General features: G+C 43.0%; 1 protein-coding gene across 1 annotated transcript in view; it reads right to left on the reverse strand.

Moving 5' to 3' along the window:
• Nucleotides 1-19,412, reverse strand: part of LOC136866449 (ATP-binding cassette sub-family C member 4) — a 431,945-nt gene that overhangs the window by 319,902 nt on the left and 92,631 nt on the right. Inside the window, exon 2 of the mRNA XM_067143403.2 lies at nucleotides 8,845-8,921. The gene's annotated coding sequence lies outside the window, so the exon portion shown is untranslated. The remainder of the gene's footprint in view (nucleotides 1-8,844; nucleotides 8,922-19,412) is intronic.

A 19,412-nucleotide genomic window follows, 5' to 3' on the forward strand; every position in this document is an offset into this window, starting at 1 on the left:
GATTTTAATAACCTATCTTTAATTCCATAGTCCCCCAATATAGCGAACATCTTTTCCCTCGGTACCCTGTCATATGCTTTCTCTAGATCTACGAAACATCAGTCTGAGCATTTTAATTTAATTTTTTTAACTTGGCAAACGTGCAAGTGCTTTCAAGACCATTATGTCTTAGACATGTTTTTGTTTCGTCTATAAGACACTGCACACGGGGCTGTCTGGCGGATGTAATGAAAAAGACGCTGTAAACTTTACATCGTACATGAAAATGAACAGCCTCAATAGCGTATCTTTCATGCATCTTTATAAGTTAAGCCTACCTTTCCGTGAGACTGAGTATGAAAGAATGCACAATTAAAACTTCAAAGTTCCTATTAAAAAATCCAAAGACTTCACGAGACAGAGAAAACCGCTCTGAAAACGAATCTATTCTGAAAAAGTACCTTGCTAAGGACTTAAATTACTAAGCTATTTGAATCTTTGATTCCATGGACAAGATTTTCACCCCTCATAGAGGCTGGTACTATTCATGTAACGTATGTAAGCATATTGAAAATGTTATCATATAATACGTTTACAAGCTTCCAAATAACAATTTCTATAAGTAATTTAACTTTCTACTCTTTGTCGTAGAACTAGAAAGCAGATACACATTTGCTCCTTTTCCTGCAGTTCAGTAGTATATAACAATATGTTAGATTGATGCATACGTCTTTTAGCTGTGACGTGTTGATATTATTGCATTGTCCGGCTCCATAGCTAAATGGTTAGCATGTTGGCCTTTGGCCACAGGAGTCCCGGGTTCGATTCCCGGCGGGGTCGGGAATTTTAACCATAATTGGTTAATTTCACTGACACGGGGGCTGGGTGTATGTGTCGTCTTCATCATTATTTCATCCTCATCACGACGGGAAGGTCGCCTACGGGCGTCAAATCAAAAGATCTGCATCTGGCGAGCCGAACTTGTCCTCGGACACTTCCGGCACCAAAAGCCATACGTCATTTCATTATTGCACTTTTAATAGTTGCACAATTTGGGATAACGGAATAGAATGTCGATACGAACTACAGTATACACTAGTGTCACTAATAATTATCAACAGTAATATAGTTTTAATTACTGCGTTGATGGGGGTGGAAGTTCCTTAAAGGGATCATTGTAAGTATCTAAGTCAGGGTCAGCCAACTGGCTGGTGTGTGGTGTAAGAAGGCCCGTGTGACGTCGGAGAGCCCATGTGATGTATGAGCGCAGAAGGTGGAGAGCCGCTGTCGTAGAGTGAGACGAAGAGACAGCCTCACTTTGTTGTAAACACGTGCAGTGCCATACGTGGTGCTGGTGGTAGTGGTACAGTACGTATGGATGAACCGGGCACATCACGGTGCGACAAGCTACCTACCCCTCCGATCTTTTTAACTTTATGGGAAGATCTACATTTATTTGTTGAAAATTATAGGAATTCTACAGCTAAATGTTTAGTTTCTATATGCAGAATTAAAGTTGCTTTATAACTCTTATGCTACTTCATAACAAAGTTACGTTACAATAAAATATATAGAGAGAAATATGTACTACACATACCGCATTGTACCTGCAGCCCAATCCCCCTACGAATGACGTTGTGTTTCCCCTCGCCCCTCTAGCCATCACTTCTCAGTTACAGTATTAAGTACTTCGTTTCGCTGCCCGAGCAGAGCGTGTGACGTGTTACCTAACATCAGACGTACACACAGTTGGCTGACCCTGATCTAGGTGTTTATATAAGGAAATATCTTCATTGGGGTAATTACATAAACGAGATGGTAATAAAGGCTACAGATCTCTGCGCATCGTTATGAGGGCATTTAGGGGTTGTAGTAAGGGTGGTTGTGTCTTGATTGCGAACAGTCCAGATTGCGAACAAGGCAAAAACCGTCCAGATTCCGAACAACTAAATATACCCTGTCCATATTGCGAAAAATAGATTAGTGTTGACGTGAGATACATAAAAAAGATACAATTTTCAAAACAGTCTCATATGTAAAATTTGTTCTAGTAGTATTAACATTAACTGGAACATTAGGATGTCTTAGATAACCTAACCTTATTTTTATTTTTTTGCTTATGGCGACGATGGGATAGGAAAGGCCTAGGAGTTGGAAGGAGGCGGCCGTGGCCTTAATTAAGGTACAGCCCCAGCATTTGCATGGTGTGAAAATGCGAAACCACGGAAAACCATCTTCAGGGCTGCCGACAGTGGGATTCGAACCCACTATCTCCCGGATGCAAGCTCACAGCTGCGCGCCCCTAACCGCACGGCCAACTCACCCGATATTATTATTATTATGCCAACGAAAGAAGTGACTGGTTGCATCGACAAGGCATTAGCATTTAGAATATTGATTATTATTATTATTATTATTATTATTATTATTATTATTATTATTATTATTATTATTATTATTATTATTGAAGCCTCCGTGCTCAGGTGGCAGCGTACCGGCCTCTCACCGCTGGGTTCCGTGGTTCAAATCCCGGCCACTCCATGTGAGATTTGTGCTGGACAAAGCGGAGGCAGGACAGGTTTTTTCCGGGTACTCCGGTTTTCCCTGTCATCTTTCATTCCAGCAACACTCCCCATTATCATTTCATTTCATCTGTCATTCATTAATCATTGCCCCAGAGGAGTGCGACAGGCTTCGGCAGCCGGCACAATTCCAATCCTCGCCGCTAGATGGGGGCTTCATTCATTCAAATCCTGACCCGATCGGCTGACTGGAAACAGGCTGTGGACTTTCATTATTATTATTATTATTATTATTATTATTATTATTATTCAAAGTAATTCATAAGAAGTGAAAGAGTTAGTTTATTTGGAAACAAGTGGGGTTTTTCTTACATGTTTTTAACTTTTTTTTTGTATTACCCAGTATTCCAATTGTGTGTACCAGAACTTGGTGTACCAACTGAGGGTTAATTTTTCTGTAGTAGTGCTGAAGCTGTTGAGGAAAGTCGTAAATGTAGATTTGTAAATACTGACTGTAAATATATCATTTATTTTAGGTGACGGGATTGTTATATGTTAGGTTAATTTAGAATGACAAGGCCTGACGACCGCTTTCTTTATTGCCAGAGCCGGTTTGTGAATACATTCAAATCTCCCTGGTAATAATTAAAGCGGCTTTCTAAAGAACTTCAGAAGACTGTAGATGCCTCTAGTGATGCATACTGCTGCCACAATCCACTTAGATGAGCAGCGTGACATATATAAAATGATATATTCTTGCTCGTTATGTTCTCGCTTAAGCGCCTCTACTTTATGCCTGGCCGCAATATCGACTCATTAATGTGTGTTAAACCCAAATCATCCCCTTCAGGTACCCACATGTTCGCAATCTGGACTCATTAATGTGTATCAAACCCAAATCATCCCTTTCAGGTACCCACTTGTTCGCAATCTGGACTGTTTGCAATCAGGACGACACCGTAAGGATGTATAAGAGAGGTCATATAAGTCTCTGATAAGACCCCAACAAGAGAATGGTTCCACTGTATGGGACCCTCACCAGGATTACTTGATTCGAGAACTGGAAAAAATCCAAAGAAAGCAGCTCGATTTGTTCTGGGTGATTTCCGACAAAAGAGTAGCGTTACAAAAATGTTGCAAAGTTTGGGCTGGGAAGACGGGGGGGGGGGGGGGGAAAGGAGACGAGCTGCTTGACTAAGTGGAATGTTCTGAGCTGTCAGTGGAGAGATGCGTGGAATGACATTAGCAGACGAGTAAGTTGGAATGTTGTTTTTAAAAGTAGGAAAGATCACAATAATTAGTCTTGAATCATCTGTTGATACAAGTAACTTTCCAAGTCCTTGCTGATCACATCTGTCAACATCTTCTCGCTACTTTAGGCCAAGGAAAACAAAATTTGCGTGATTTATCTCAAATTAATATGTCGGTAGCGAAATTAATGTTCCAGTTATTGATTTGTAACATACCAATCGTCAGCCTTAAACGAAACTAAAATTTTCTGATGCTGTTATATGATTTTGACTCTATCCTTCCTGCTCGTCGCTGTACCAACCTTCAAAATCCCTATAATCCAAATTAAAATTTTGCATGAGCGAGGTGTTTCAAATTATAAGTTTGAGGATTTCTATCAAATAAAACTGTGGAAGGTCATAGATATTCATAGAAATCATGCGCTTAAAATGAATTCTACAGAATTAAAAAACAAAATAATGGGGCACGAGGCACAGGAAGTGATTTACAGGAAGACAAAACATCAATATTCAGTTAAAGAACTTCCTGCCAGTCTGGCCCCTTTTAAAACTTATGGTAATTGAAAAGACGTTAAACTGGCAGCAAATCTATCGCTTCGAGTCTTTCGCATTTCAGTATTCTTGAACGCCAACCGACTGAACGGAAATTCGATACCACAACCTTGAAGTATGGAACTACAAGTACAAACTACACCATGATAACGAACTATGATATTCGTATAGCCATGTTAATAAAGTATTAGCTTCAATTTAAAAATACAATTCTAAATTCAATTATGTTTCGAAGATCTTTGGAACTGCCTTTACTACTATATTTGAAAATTAATTGTCTGAAAGGATTTTCATCTCTTTAACCTCAGAAAAACCTTCATAGATAAGTGTTAACACTTATTTATGTTAGATAATTTCGTTGATTTCCAATTAATTCTTCGTAAATTGAGGAATAGCATACATTCAAGAGATATAATAATAATAATAATAATAATAATAATAATAATAATAATAATAATAATAATAATAATAATAATAATAATAATAATAATAATAAAACTATTATTCTAAGGAGGAGGTCAACTGTCTATCCCCTTGTAGAATGGTGGCTAAATATTTAGACACCCTATATATTAACTTTTATTGGTTATAGGTTACGCTGAAAATGATGCACGTGTAGTCACTGCATGTGCCTATAACTTGACAACGTTAGAAGACGTAATGAGATTTAGAAGGTCATGGTGAATTGGCAAGAGAGTATGAAGATGAAGGATTTAGCCACCATCTGTTTAGGATCTATAGTTGAAAGTACATTTTCTTCACTACAATCGTTTCGAACTGTTTCGTTGCTGGATGCTACAGAATTGTTGAGCTATATTTACGTGCGTATTCATCCAACATCAAGTCACACATAAGCTGATATAATGTATATTCATTGACTGAAATAATTAGCTGGCCTTGCATTGACTGTCTTCATTTACCTTTTTGCGTAAAGTGGTAACTTCCGAGTTTTTGTTAATTTACACCCAGGCGCATAATAAGACACTGAACTGTGAAATGGTATTTATTAAAGTTTTATTGGAATCAATGGCCATATATACATAGTTTTAGTGACTCAATGAACTATACAGATGTACAGATACATGTGCACATATTTAATCGTTGCTTAGTTCAGTTAGAGAAAACTTCAATTTCTTGCGTATAAGGGCATGGTATCTGTCACACTGCCTGTGAAACCACTTGATATACATTGTAGATCGGGTACATGATACTTCTTTAGTTGACCAACCTTTTTGGGTGTGTCTAAATCCGCTGCATCATGTCTGATATACGAAATGGCAAAGGAGACGTTCCTTATTGAAGACCTACGAACTCAACAAACGCTGCCCTATACAGCGGGCTATGGGGAATTCTTGGATTAAATGAAGCGGAAGAAATACGAAATATGGGACGACTTTTATGTCACTGATGCTCTAACAACGACAGAGTGGACGAATAGTGAATACAAACTGAGACACTCAGTAACTCGTTCTGTCATACATGAAATGGTATTTGAACACTTTAAATAAACAATAATTTTCCGTGGTTTCCCATTTTCACACCAGGCAAATGCTGGGGCTGTACCTTAATTAAGGCCACGGCCGCTTACTTCCAACTCCTAGCTCTTCCCTGTCCCATCGTCGCCATAAGACCTATCCGTGTCGGTGCGACGTAAAGCAACTAGCAAAAAAAAAAAAAAAAAAAAAAAAAAAACAATAATATCCCTACCAAAGAGGATCCCTGATCTGATTACGGAACATAATCTCAAATTTACCTTTTTTGCGGTATTTTCGTCTTTCGCGGTCAAATTAAGTTTCAACAATGTAGGTGAGCATATGTCTCTGAGAGGTAGTAACAGGCTCTGGCTCATTGTAGCGCAAAAAAAAGACTGTAAAGTGCTCCAGTCCTGTCCGCTGATTTTGTCAGTACTAGGAAGCTGGGATTAATGAACGTTCTGGAGGAGTGTCACCAATGGAAATGTTCTCTGCGACTACTCTTAGTTAGTTAATGACTGAACTGAATTCAGCAAGGTGGCAATGACACCTGCCTGGCCTGAATGAGAGTGCTTGGAACTTTCTCCTCTGTTATTACGACATTCCTGGGTACTGTCATTATCTTGGATGGGAACGAGGTGACAAGAATTTTACTGGCTCTCTTGTGTCTTGTTCTAGCCTACGTACTTACGTCAATTATATTACAATCAAGTGTAGATTTCAAGTTAGTGCGTTGGCCGCAACGACGGCTACCCATGAACTGGTAAGGTAGGTTCGTTCGAAGTCATCATTGAAATGACATTCAAGATCCTGCAGCATCAATGAATACAACAATCATATCATTATTTAACCTACCGTAATGTACAATACATTATAACATAGATTTTCCGCCCACCTCCTTGGCCGAATGGTCAGTTCAGTGACTTTCAGTTCAGAGTCCCGTGTTCGATTACCGGCCGGGTACACACTTTTAAATTGTTTGGAAGTCACATTAAATATTTGGAACGAATATCATATTTCTGCAGAGAACATGTTACATTTCGTGTCACCGGGCGAGTTGGCCATGCGGTTAGGGTCGCGCAACTGCGAGCTTGCATTCGGGAGATAATGGGTTCGAACCGCACTGTCAGCAGCCCCGAAGATGGTTTTCCGTTTTCATTCCAGACACATGCTGGGACTGTACATTAAATAAGGCTACGGTCGCTTCCTTCCCACTCCTAGACCTATCCTATTCCATCGTCGCTATAAGACCTATCTGTGTCGGTGCGACGTAAATCAAATTGTCAAAAAATACAATTGAAAATACATTTCGTGGTTGCAAGTCATCTACGACCACCTGTGTGGTGTAATGGTTAGTGTGATTAGCTGCCACCCCCGGAAGCCCGGGTTCGATTCCCGGCTCTGCCACGGAATTCGAAAAGTGATATGAGGGCTGGCACGGGGTCCACTTAGCCTCGGAAGGTCAACTAAGTACAGGGGGTTCGATTCCCACATCAGACATCCTCGAAGTGGTTTTCTGTGGTTTCCCACTTCTTCTCCAGGCAAATGTCTTGATGACCCCAGTTGTATTCCCGACCAAATTTCTCACCCTTGAGGCAGTAGAGGTGGGGTCCCTCGCTGAGTCCGAGCGGTAAAAGCAACCCTGGATGCTAAATAATTAAAATATACTGTTCAATAAGTGTACCACTACTTTAGTACATAATTTACACTTTTTATAGTGAATAAGAATGTACCTTGGCCCTATGTAAAAGGGTAAAATAATGAAAAAAAATAGGCCTTGTATTATGTACGTTTTGTCTGCCCCTTACTCCCAATTCTTGATACGAAGTCGGGGATGAGGTGAAATCGATTTTTATGGCATCTCGAGGAGCTACTGAAGAAAAAAATGAATGATGGTGGGGCAAGGACGTGGAAGGATTCGGCGTATGAATAAAAACTCTCCCGGCATTTTCCCGAAGTGAAAATGGGAATCCACAGAAAACCATTCTTAAGACAGTCGGCAGTGAGGTTCGAACCCACACTTCTCCCAAATGCCGTAGCATGTTAACACGCGCGGCCACTCCGCACGGTAAATTAGGCCTAATATGTTTGTTTGTTTGTTTGTTTGTTTGTTTGTTTGTTTGTTAGGTTGGCCAATTCGAATGTTGATTGGATCCTCAACAGCTCTGACATCAGCTGTCGTAGATGACCTAATGTACAGTAATTAAAACACATACAGAACTAACAATAATTACCGTATTATTATTAATAATCATAATATTGGCTTTACGTTTCACTAACTATTTTTACGGTTTCCGGAGACGCCAAAGTGCCGAAATTTTGTCCCGCAGGAGTTCCTTTACGTGCCAATAAATCTACCGACATGAGGCTGACGTAATTGAGCACCTTCAAAATACCACCGGACTGATCGAACCTGTCAAATTAACAATTACGAATGGGAGAGGAACAGATTTGTAATTCTTGTCTGCTTCCGTCATTCGCCTAATAGAAGCAGAAGCAGATCGTAAGTTATTATTATTATTTTTTTTTTTTTGCTATTGGCTTTACGTCGCACCGGTACAGATATGTCTTAGGGCGGCGATGGGACAGGAAAGGGCTAGGAGTAGGAGGGAAGTGGCCGTGGCCTTAATTATGGTACAGCTTGTTGCCTGTTGTGAATATGGGAAACCACGGAAAACCATCTTCAGGGCTGCCGACAGTGGGGTTCGAACCCACTATCTCCCGAATACTGGATACTGGCCGCACTTAAGCGACTGCAGCTATCGAACTCGGTGTAAGTTATTTAATTCCCGCCGCGAGCGCGCGGGCGGGCATCTAGACAGCGACATGAATTATCTTTCGAAATTTACACTGCTTTTTTTAAATACCAGTATACATGAGCTGTTTATTAAATTGTATGGTAAAACTAATAATTTAAATGTTGTAATATCAATAACATCGATCTCTCCAATTTAAGTCACTGTACACGAAGTGCCGCACTAAAACATGGTCATTATAAGAAAGCTCAATTGAATTTCATGGTTGTGTTCCTAAAGATAATAAAACCTTTAATTGTAAGATGAGACTCACCTCTCCTCACGTGATTATGCAAGACTAAGGCGGTGTCTGCGTGTGCAAGTGTCACTTAGCAGGGCTAGTGCAAAGCTCTGTAAAAGAAAGAGAACAATTTGTTAGTACAACAATTCCATTAAGTATGGAATCACCCGTCAGGGATTTATCAAAGATTTGTGGCAGACAGGAAAAGGTAAGCACAGCATAAAACTGTATACAATATAGCTAGTGAAGGGGAGATCATAAACTTTAGAAACATAACTTCAAGTAAATATGGTGGTAGAGCCGTGTAACACAATGTGATATTTCAAAGGCATTGCCAAAGCTGCAGAAAAGAAATTATTTGGAAAAATGTCATCTGCTGGATTTAAGCTAAGACTGCGTCAGTCAAAATACCGGTATGATAATTGCTCAACAAGCCGGTCTCACGGTGTAAGGTAGCGTGCCCGGCTCTTACACGGAGGTACAAGGTTCGATTCCTGGCCAAGTCAGGGATTGTAAATAGTTAATAACTCAGGCTAAGTACATTAGTGTCCAAAGTTAAGCATAATCACTAAACGAAGTCATACCGACTGATAGGAAGCTGATTCAAACACCATATGTCACACAGCTTGTCCAAAAATACAGTATCAGAAAGGTTCTGATAGCTAAGGTACACCTTTGACAACAACTAACAAAACTTGGCTATTAATAGGGTGTATGGTTACCTCCAACGGCCACACATGCTTCGCAGCGACGTGGCATTCTCTCTATCCAAGAGCTCTTGTGGCAGTCGATCCCATTCCTCCGAAAGTGCAATGCCTCCCCAATGCATCCCAGGCATGTTCTATAGGATTCAGAACCGCAGTCCTCGCTGGCCAGTCCATGCGATTAATGTCTTCCCCAGCCAGAAATTCATCTACTAGAGCAGCGCGGAGCGGTCGGGCATTATCGTCCATTAAGAGGAAGTCTGGACCAACTGCACCTCTGAAGAGTCGAACATGTGGTCTCAGTACCCCATCCCTTTATCTTCGAGCGTTAAAAGTGTTCCTCGGACCACCCATGAAGATGTGCAGGTCCGTACGGCCATTCAGCATGTTGCCGCTCCACACCAAGACGCCACCATCACCATACTGGTCCCGTTCCACGATGTTCCTGTGGTTGTATCGGCTACCCGGTTCTCTCCAGATTAAGATGCGACGGGAATCGTTCTGCAAACTGAAGCGGAATTCATATGTGAAGAGCACATGCCTCCATTCATTCATGGTCCAGTTTCGATGTTGACGGCTCCACAATAAACGGGCCCGTTTCTGTGCTGGAGTGAGCGCGACGCACATCGCTGGACGTCGGGCAAACAGCCCTGCCGTTCTGAGCCTCCGGTACACAGTTTGCCGGGGAAACGGCAATCGCTGAGACGGCTGTAAGCTCCGCCGACAATTGTCTTGCAGGTGCACTCCGATTTCGTCGGGCGGTTAAGGCCAGATTTCGGTCCTGTTGTGGGGTGGTTACCTTGGTCGACCTGGTACTGGCCTATGGCTAACATCTCCTGTGTCTCGAAATCGTCTCCAAAGCCTGGAAATGACACTTTGTGGCACATTCAAGGATACGGCGTCTTCGGTCAGTGTCTGGCCTGCTTCCAGGCGGCCGAGTATTCTACCCTGCAAAACGGGGTCCAAATGGCGTCGTTGTGCCATTATGTCTCACGTTCACCACGAGGCTACACTCCGCACACTATCACAGGGCGAACACGACTGAGGGAATATAGGGCGCAGGCATTGGCTGTGTTTACCTTGCAGGTACGCCGCTAGTCAAAGCAAGGAACACTCCTTCCCCATACAGAGCGAACACGTAAGGTTGGTAGGTGCATATGTCGTGTGATTTGCGGTCTATTTCCTGTTGCCCTGCTTACTCGTAACTTATGCTTAACTTTTGGACACTAGTGTGGATCAGACCACGATCATTATAATAGATCAACAAAAAACCGTAACTTATAATGGAAGTGGGAGCCTACTCAACATTGTGTCACATGACACTAACGTTAGATTGAGTAAAACAGTAAATGAAATGGCGCATGGCTTTTGGTGCCAGGCGTGTCCCAGGACAAGTTCGGCTCGCCAGGTGCAGGTCTTTTGATTAGACGCGCACAGGCGACCTGAGCGTCGTGATGAAGACGACACATACACCCTCGACCCTGCCAGGAATCGAACCCTGGACCCCTGTGACCAAAGGCCTGTACACTAACCATTTAGCCATGGAGCCGGATGATATATAAAAAAACAAAAAGAAAACTTGGAGTCATGTTTGATGGTCTCTCGTGGGCAGAGCATGTAAAATATAACTTGTTCAAGCGTGTATCGATCCCTCCCAAATACCTCTAGCACCAATTAACCTAGTAAAAACTATAATAATGTCCTTTATGATTATGATGATGATTGATTAAAGCGGCCTAACATCTAGGTCATCGGCCGTTTATTTGTTTACTGGAATACTGTGATATCGTGTATAGTGACATTAACTCACGGCGTCAACTCGGCAGACCTGCACCGGGTCTCTCCGGAGGACACACGCTATTATTATTATTATTATTATTATTATTATTATTATTATTATTATCATCATCATCATCATCATCATCATCATCATCATCTGTTTACCCTCCAGATTCGGTTTTTCCCTCGGACTGAGCGAGGGATCCCACCTCTACCGCCTCAAGGGCAGTGTCCTGGAGCTTCAGACTCTTGGTCGGGGATACAACTGGGGAGTATGACCAGTACCTCGCCCAGGCGGCCTCACCTGCTATGCTGAACAGGGGCCTTGTGGAGGGATGGGAAGATTGGAAGGGATAGGCAAGGAAGAGGGAAGGAAGCGGCCGTGGCCTTAAGTTAGGTACCATCCCGGCATTCGCCTGGAGGAGAAGTGGGAAACCACGGAAAAGCACTTCGAGGATGGGTGAGGTGGGAATCGAACTCACCTCTTCTCAGTTGACCTCCCGAGGCTGAGTGGACCCCGTTCCAGCGCTCGTACCACTTTTCAAATTTCGTGGCGGAGCCGGGAATCGAACCCGGGCCTCCGGGGGTGACAGCTAATCACGCTAACCACTACACCACAGAGGCGGACATTATTATTATTATTATTATTATTATTATTATTATTATTATTATTATTATTATTATTATTATTATTATTATTATTATACTTTTCGTTCTTAATTTATTTACCCTCCAGGGTTGATATTTCCCTCGGACCCAGCGAGGGATCCCACCTCTACCGCCTCAAGGGTAGTGTCCTGGAGTGTGAGGCTTTGGGTCCTGGGATACAGTTGGGGAGGAGGACCAGTACTTCACTCAGGCGGCCTCACATGCTATGCTAAACAGGGGCCTTGTTGGGGGATGGGAAGATTGGAAGGGATAGACATGGAAGAGGGAAGGAAGCGGCCGTGGCCATATTGTGAGTATGCCATACGATAAATACATGAGTGGTCGAATAATAATTTAATGTTGTTGGTTTTACGACTTACTAACTCGTTTTTCGGCATTCAGAGCTGGGGAGATGCTGGAAATGTTGTCCCACAGGAGTTTCTTTGGTGCTTGTAAATATACTAACACGAGGAATCAACAAATGCCACCAGACTGATCCGGAATCGAACCTGGGCTGCCTACCGCCTGAACCACTCCGCTCAACCCAACGTGTTTCAATCGAAGACCAGTCATTCTCACAACTATAACCAACAAACTCACAACATAGCGTACATAGGCCTGCGCCTTACTAAACAGTCCCTTTCCATTATGAAATACAGTAGTTCACATAACTCAGATAGGCTACGAATTAATCTTACGTAACGTTTCAGACAAAGACTGGTTGACATTGAAGACTGTTCGAGTGTCAACTGTTAATAGTTACATGTTTACTGATCAGAGAAAGAGGTGAAATAGAATTCACAATCCAAATTAGATTCGATGATGAAATGAATGTTGAACCTCGTCAATTTGCAAACGTAGACTTACAGAGATGTTGGACCCGAACTAAAAAGTAACTATATTTAAACTCTTCTTCCTAAAAATGTTCTTAAAACTCAAAACTATATTTTAATGCGCTCATGTGTCCGTTCTTGGAGACATAATATGCCCTTTATTTTATTGTGCCATATTTGGTAGTTTATACAAGTGATTTATTTATATTCTTACTAGCAAGACCTAGTGTTTACAGTGCACTATGCCTTCCGGTGTGGGCTAGAACAAATTTTTTACTTTCATTGTCCTGTCTCAGTCTCATCCTCGGCTTTGACAATATGTACGCGACCGAGTTATGAGCGTAATGCCATTCCGAATGCAGTCAGTCCCTGTAATGAATGGTGTGAGAATGGTGCTCATGGGGTCGATTGGTGCTGGCATTTCAGTGGGCTTGCAGACTGATATGTAATAGCAACTTCTGGCTCAGTGAAGAAAGCAACGGGAAACTATCTGACTCCTCATTTCTCTAATACGCCTCTTGAGTGACGCTTCGGCCACCTATAGCGACGGATGGCAAAGCTGTTGAGGTTCAGACCAGCCTCCGAGGCGGTAAAGGCGTGCTCGGTTCACCCGGAAGGACGAGGATTCGATCCTCGGCCGGTCCGGGGAATTTAGTCTCGGAGGCTGGTGTTTGTGTTCGTCTTAATACACATCTTACTTACATACAGCACATCACACTACCAACCACCACAGAAACACGCAATAGTGAATACATCCCTCCACATAGGGTTGGCGTCAGCAAGGGCATCCAGCTGTAAAACTTGGCTTAGTACAGACATAGCGCCGACCCGAAGTCATCATCATCATCATCTGTTTACCCTCCAGGTTCGGTTTTTCCCTCGGACTTAGCGAGGGATCCCACCTCTACCGCCTCAAGGGCAGTGTCCTAGAGCTTCAGACTCTTGGTCGGGGATACAACTGGGGAGTATGACCAGTACCTCGCCCAGGCGGCCTCACCTGCTATGCTGAACAGGGGCCTTGTGGAGGGATGGGAAGGTTGCAAGGGATAGGCAAGGAAGAGGGAAGGAAGCGGCCGTGGCCTTAAGTTAGGTACCATCCCGGCATTCGCCTGGAGGAGAAGTGGGGAAACCACGGAAAACCACTTCCAGGATGGCTGAGGTGGGAATCGAACCCACATCTACTCAGTTGACCTCCCGAGGCTGAGTGGACCCCGTTCCAGCCCTCGTACCACTTTTCAAATTTCGTGGCAGAGCCGGGAATCGAACCCGGGCCTCCGGGGGTGGCAGCTAATCACGCTAACCACTACACCACAGAGGCGGACGCCGACCCGAAGTAATTAGGAAAAAGGCCAGGAAATTTAATTAGTGAAGTAAAACTGATAACATGGTTGTTTTACGATCTCTACTCACAAAGGATCACTGGCCAATGGTGTACGGTACGGAAGTGAGTAATTCATTTGGGTACGATGCGGACCTTGTCCCTTCATTTATCTTAATACTATGACACCCCTGCGACAACAGAAGTGAACGACTGCTGCTCTTACACCGTCAACAGAGGTGACACAGACTAAAGTCTAATTGATTTCACTTTGTAGTTAACAGAATGTGCGCGATCGGGAACTACGCTGCCAGGTTCTTCGGTGAACAGTGACTTGCTCAAAGTACACAATACAGCTCCACATATGCTGTCGTGTTTGACCCTTCTGTTGTATATAGGTTTCTATTTCCTTTGCTTAGTATGAACTCAACTCAGGCCTCCGTGGCTCATGCGGCAGCGCGCTGGCCTCTCACCGCTGGGTTCCGCGGTTCAAATCCCGATCACTCCATGTGAGATTTCTGCTGGACAAGGCGGAGGCGGTACAGGTTTTTCTTCGGGTGTTCCGGTTTTCTCTGTCATCTTTCATTCCAGCAACACTCTCCATTAACATTTCATTTCATCTGTCATTCATTTACCATTGCCCCAGAGGAGTGCGACAGGCTTCGGCAGCCGACACATCTCCTATCCTCGCCGCTAGATGGGGGCTTCATTCATTCCATTCCTGACTCGGTCGAATGACCTGTTTCTGCTACCGGTATCAATCTGCAAATTTATTACATGTTTCTTATTTCTGTTTTATGGTCACTCCATCTGCCCTTTTATTTTCACGACACATCTTTGTGTCTGATAACAGTCATCGCCCAATGCTGTTCCGCTGCATCCCGGAAGTTGCATACAGTAGCCAAGTCCATTAACGTTAATTAACAAACCTAGATTTCTTATGGTTTAAGCTGGGTCAGTATATAATGACGATAATGAGGTTCCGTAGTCGAGATCTGAACAGGGACCCACATGCATACACATGATATGTAGCCTATTAGCGACAGTATACGACACAAAATACAGTATAAACTTGTGTTATGACTACATTCCGTCAAGCATGTACAAAAGATGATTGAAAGTGACATGATTTCGAGACCAATACTGGATTTTAAATTATAACCACATCCTAAACATTACAATGCGGTGGCATAAATTTCCTAGCGGAGCAATGACCTAGATGTTAGCTCCCTTTAAACAACAAGCAGCATCAAATTTCCTAGCACGAAAAACAACCCCGTCTGGGATTAAAATTCAGGATCTCCGACAGATAATTAGACCTATTGTAATTTAGGTTCCAGACCTTACAACAAGGAATCTTATAGTTTTATGTGATTATTGATATCGTGATAATAGCCATAGGACCTCCAGTTTCACGTGGAATCCGAACCACTGGAATATTAAATTTCATTTTTAATAATTTCTTGTCCACTGACAGGAAATCGAACCGCGGTCAACTTGGTGACAAGCCTGTGGTGGCGACACTCCGCTCTTACGACCTCTTGGACTTTAGACAAATATTATTATTATTATTATTATTATTATTATTATTATTATTATTATTATTATTATTATTATATTTATCGGCTATCAGTGGGTTATGTTTCCACAATGTACTTGTCCTTCTGCCCTTTAGATATTTACTTTTTATTTTGTACTCCCTTGAAAGGTCCGTAAGTCGCTTGACTTCTCATATTTCGCTCCTCCATCGAAATGTTTCATGGCTTGGCAAGATGTTTTTCGGGCGTATCCCTCATTCCCCCCAACTTAGCTCGTAAAGACTTGTTTTTGATGTATCTATCCCTCTTCGACAGCCATTTCTAAGTTGTTATTATTAGTATTATTATACCTATATTTTGTGCCTTTACTGACAAGACCTAGTGTTTACACTACACTTTGTCTTCTGGTATGGGATAGACCAAATTTGTTGTTCTCATTGGTCTGTCTCAGTCTCCTTTGGTTTTAACGATATGAAAGTGACTGAGGTATGGGCGATACTGGTATGCAGCCAGGTGTGAAATGTCGCTCATAGGGTCGGTTGGTGCATGCAGTTCAGTGGACTTGCCAGAGTGATATGTAATGACAACTTCTGACTCGGTAAAGAAAGAAACAGGAAACTACTTTCCACCTCATTTCCCTATAATGCTGCTTCAGTGACGCTTAGGCCATTTATGACTGCTATTGGTGGAGAAGTTGAGGACAAAAGCCACCTTCAGGCTGAATACCGAACATGCAGACCTAAATTTTATATTCACATACACGTAGCTGATGACCAAAGATGTCAATCAATCAATCAATCAATCAATCAATCAATCAATCAATCAATCAATCAATCAATCAATCAATCAATCAATCAATCAATCAATCAATCAATACTTATTTGCATTTAGGGCAGTCGCCCAGGTGGCAGATTTCCTATCTGTTGTTTTCCTAGCCTTTTCTTAAATGATCGCAAAGAAATTGTTCCAACGAACGACAGTGTGGTATCATCATCATCATCATCATCATCATCATCATCATCTGTTTGCCCTCCAGGGTCGGCTTTTCCCTCGGACACAGCGAGGGATCCCACCTCTACCGCCTCGAGGGCAGTGTCCTGGAGCCTCAGACTCTTGGTCGGGGATACAACTGGGGAGAATGACCAGTACCTCGCCCAGGCGGCCTCACCTGCTATGCTGAACAGGGGCCTTGTGGAGGGATGGGAACATTGGAAGGGATAGGCAAGGAGGAGGGAAGGAAGCGGCCGTGGCCTTATGTTAGGTACCATCCCGGCATTCGCCTGGAGGAGAAGTGGGAAACCACGGAAAACCACTTCCAGGATGGCTGAGGTGGGAATCGAACCCAACTCTACTCAGTTGACCTCCCGAGGCTGAGTGGACCCCGTTCCAGCCCTCATACCACTTTTCAAATTTTCGTGGCAGAGCCAGGAATCGAACCCGGGCCTCCGGGGTAGCAGCTAATCACGCTAACCACTACACCACAGAGGCGGACCAGTATGGTATGTGAAATGAAAAATAAGTTAGAAATACTTAAATGTTCTCTAAAGAAATTATTTAGATCTGTAACACTGTATTATTACCCAATCACTGTCGATGACGGACACTGCAGATCATTATTTCAAGTTCTGGGGCACCTATACGAACCTACCCAGCACTCATTACTACAGACACCGCAACTAATCATCGGATAAGTTACATTCATGCAGGTAAAAAAACTGTGCTGATGAACATATCACAAGACACTTTAACGAAGTAACAAGGATTGGCCGCTTACGGTCCAAGCTCAAGTTTTTCGAAGTGAAAATGAATGAAAATCCACAGTCTGTTTCCAGTCATAAGACCGGGTCAGGAATGGAATGAATGAAGCCCCCCCACCATCTAGCGGCGAGGATAGGAATTGCGCTGGTTGGCGAAGCCTGTCGCACTCATCTGTGGTAATGATTGACAGATGAAATGAAATGATATTGGAGAATGTTGCTGGAATGAAAGATGACAGGGAAAACCGGAGGACCCGGAGAAAAACCTGTCTCACCTCCGCTTTGACCAGCACAAATCTCACAAATCTCACTTGGAGTGACTGGGATTTGAACCACGGAACCCAGCGGTGAGAGACCGGCACTCTGCCGCATGAAACACGGAGGCTCTTTAACGAAGTAATGCTACCAAAGCCGTCGGAAAGAAAATGGAAAGGAAGGAAATGTAATTGCTATCTATGAAGGACGTTTCCACTATCATATTAGGTATGACGCTCCTTTGCACACATGATAAGAACGCGTCACATCCAATTAACGTTAATTATGGCAAATTATGATTATGTTCTTTCACAATGAGTATTAGAAAAAAAGAATAAGACGACGGTTTAATAGCTTCGCGAATATTGTTCTTCAAGGAAGAACAAAGCCGTAATGGCGCATAACGTGAAGGCCAGACTTCATTCCAGCGCCAAGTCTTTGTTTGATACGTAATACGCAGCTTATCTCATGGGCCATTGTGCTACTCATAGCACAGCGCAGCACCATTGCTCAGGAATTCAGCAGCTGACGTATGTGGCTCGATTGTTGTGTCTGGTGATAACAGTACGCTGCTTTAAGCAGGTCTTCTCTTGTCTCTTCGTATTACTTCTGTTATACTTTTAGTAATCGAATAACCTCCATCCGATTATTTAAATAATCGAATGAGTTTCAAATACCATTGTTTTAGTGATGGCATAATCGAATACTTTTAATATTCGAATATCCTCCATCCAGTTATTTAGATCATCGAATAAATAATCAAAGAAAATAATCGAATGAGTTTCAAAAATCATTAAGTTTTATGTATGCTACGGGCTTTAAGTCGCACCGACTCAGATAAGTCTTATGGCGACGATGGGATAGGAAAGGCCTAGGAATGGGAAGGAAGCGGCCGTGGCCTTAATTAAGGTACAGCCCCAGCATTTGCCTGGTGTGAAAATGGGAAACCACGGAAAACCATCTTCAGGGCTACCGACAGTGGGATTCGAACCCACGATCTCCCGGATGCCAGCTCACAGCCGCGCGCTCATTAAGTTTTATCGCATAGAATATACAGATGCGTCATGAATCAATTTTTCTGTTTTAGTGTGTCAGTTGGATAATCGAGTGAAATAAGTGAATAGATGAACTCTTATGAAAAATAGAAAAGCACCTTTTTCCAAACGTATCTCTAAATGTTTTTCTCTTTTTTGCTAGGGGCTTTACGTCGCACCGACTCAGATAGGTCTTATGGCGACGATGGGATAGGAAAGGCCTAGGAGTTGGAAGGAAGCGGCCGTGGCCTTAATTAAGGTACATCCCCAGCATTTGCCTGGTGTGAAAATGGGAAACCATGGAAAACCATCTTCAGGGCTGCCGATAGTGGGATTCGAACCTACTATCTCCCGGATGCAAGCTCACAGCCGCTCGCCTCTACGCGCACGGACAACTCGCCCGGTATCTCTAAATGTTGAAACTAAATGAGTGAATTAACTGTCTTAATAACATCACTTTCTTTCTTTCTTAATCTGCTTACCTTCCAGGGTTGGTTTTTCCCTCGGACTCAGCGAGGGATCCCATCTCTACCGCCTCAAGGGCAGTGTCCTGGAGCGTGAGACATTGGGTCGGGGGATACAACTGGGGAGAATGACCAGTACCTCGACCAGGCGGCCTCACCTGCAATGCTGAACAAAGGCCTTGCGGGGGGATGGGAAGATTGGAAGGGATAGACAAGGAAGAGGGAAGGAAGCGGCCGTGGACTTAAGTTAGGTACCATCCCGGCATTTGCC

This window comes from Anabrus simplex, chromosome 3 (assembly GCF_040414725.1).
Source record: "Anabrus simplex isolate iqAnaSimp1 chromosome 3, ASM4041472v1, whole genome shotgun sequence".
Taxonomy (NCBI): domain Eukaryota; kingdom Metazoa; phylum Arthropoda; class Insecta; order Orthoptera; family Tettigoniidae; genus Anabrus; species Anabrus simplex.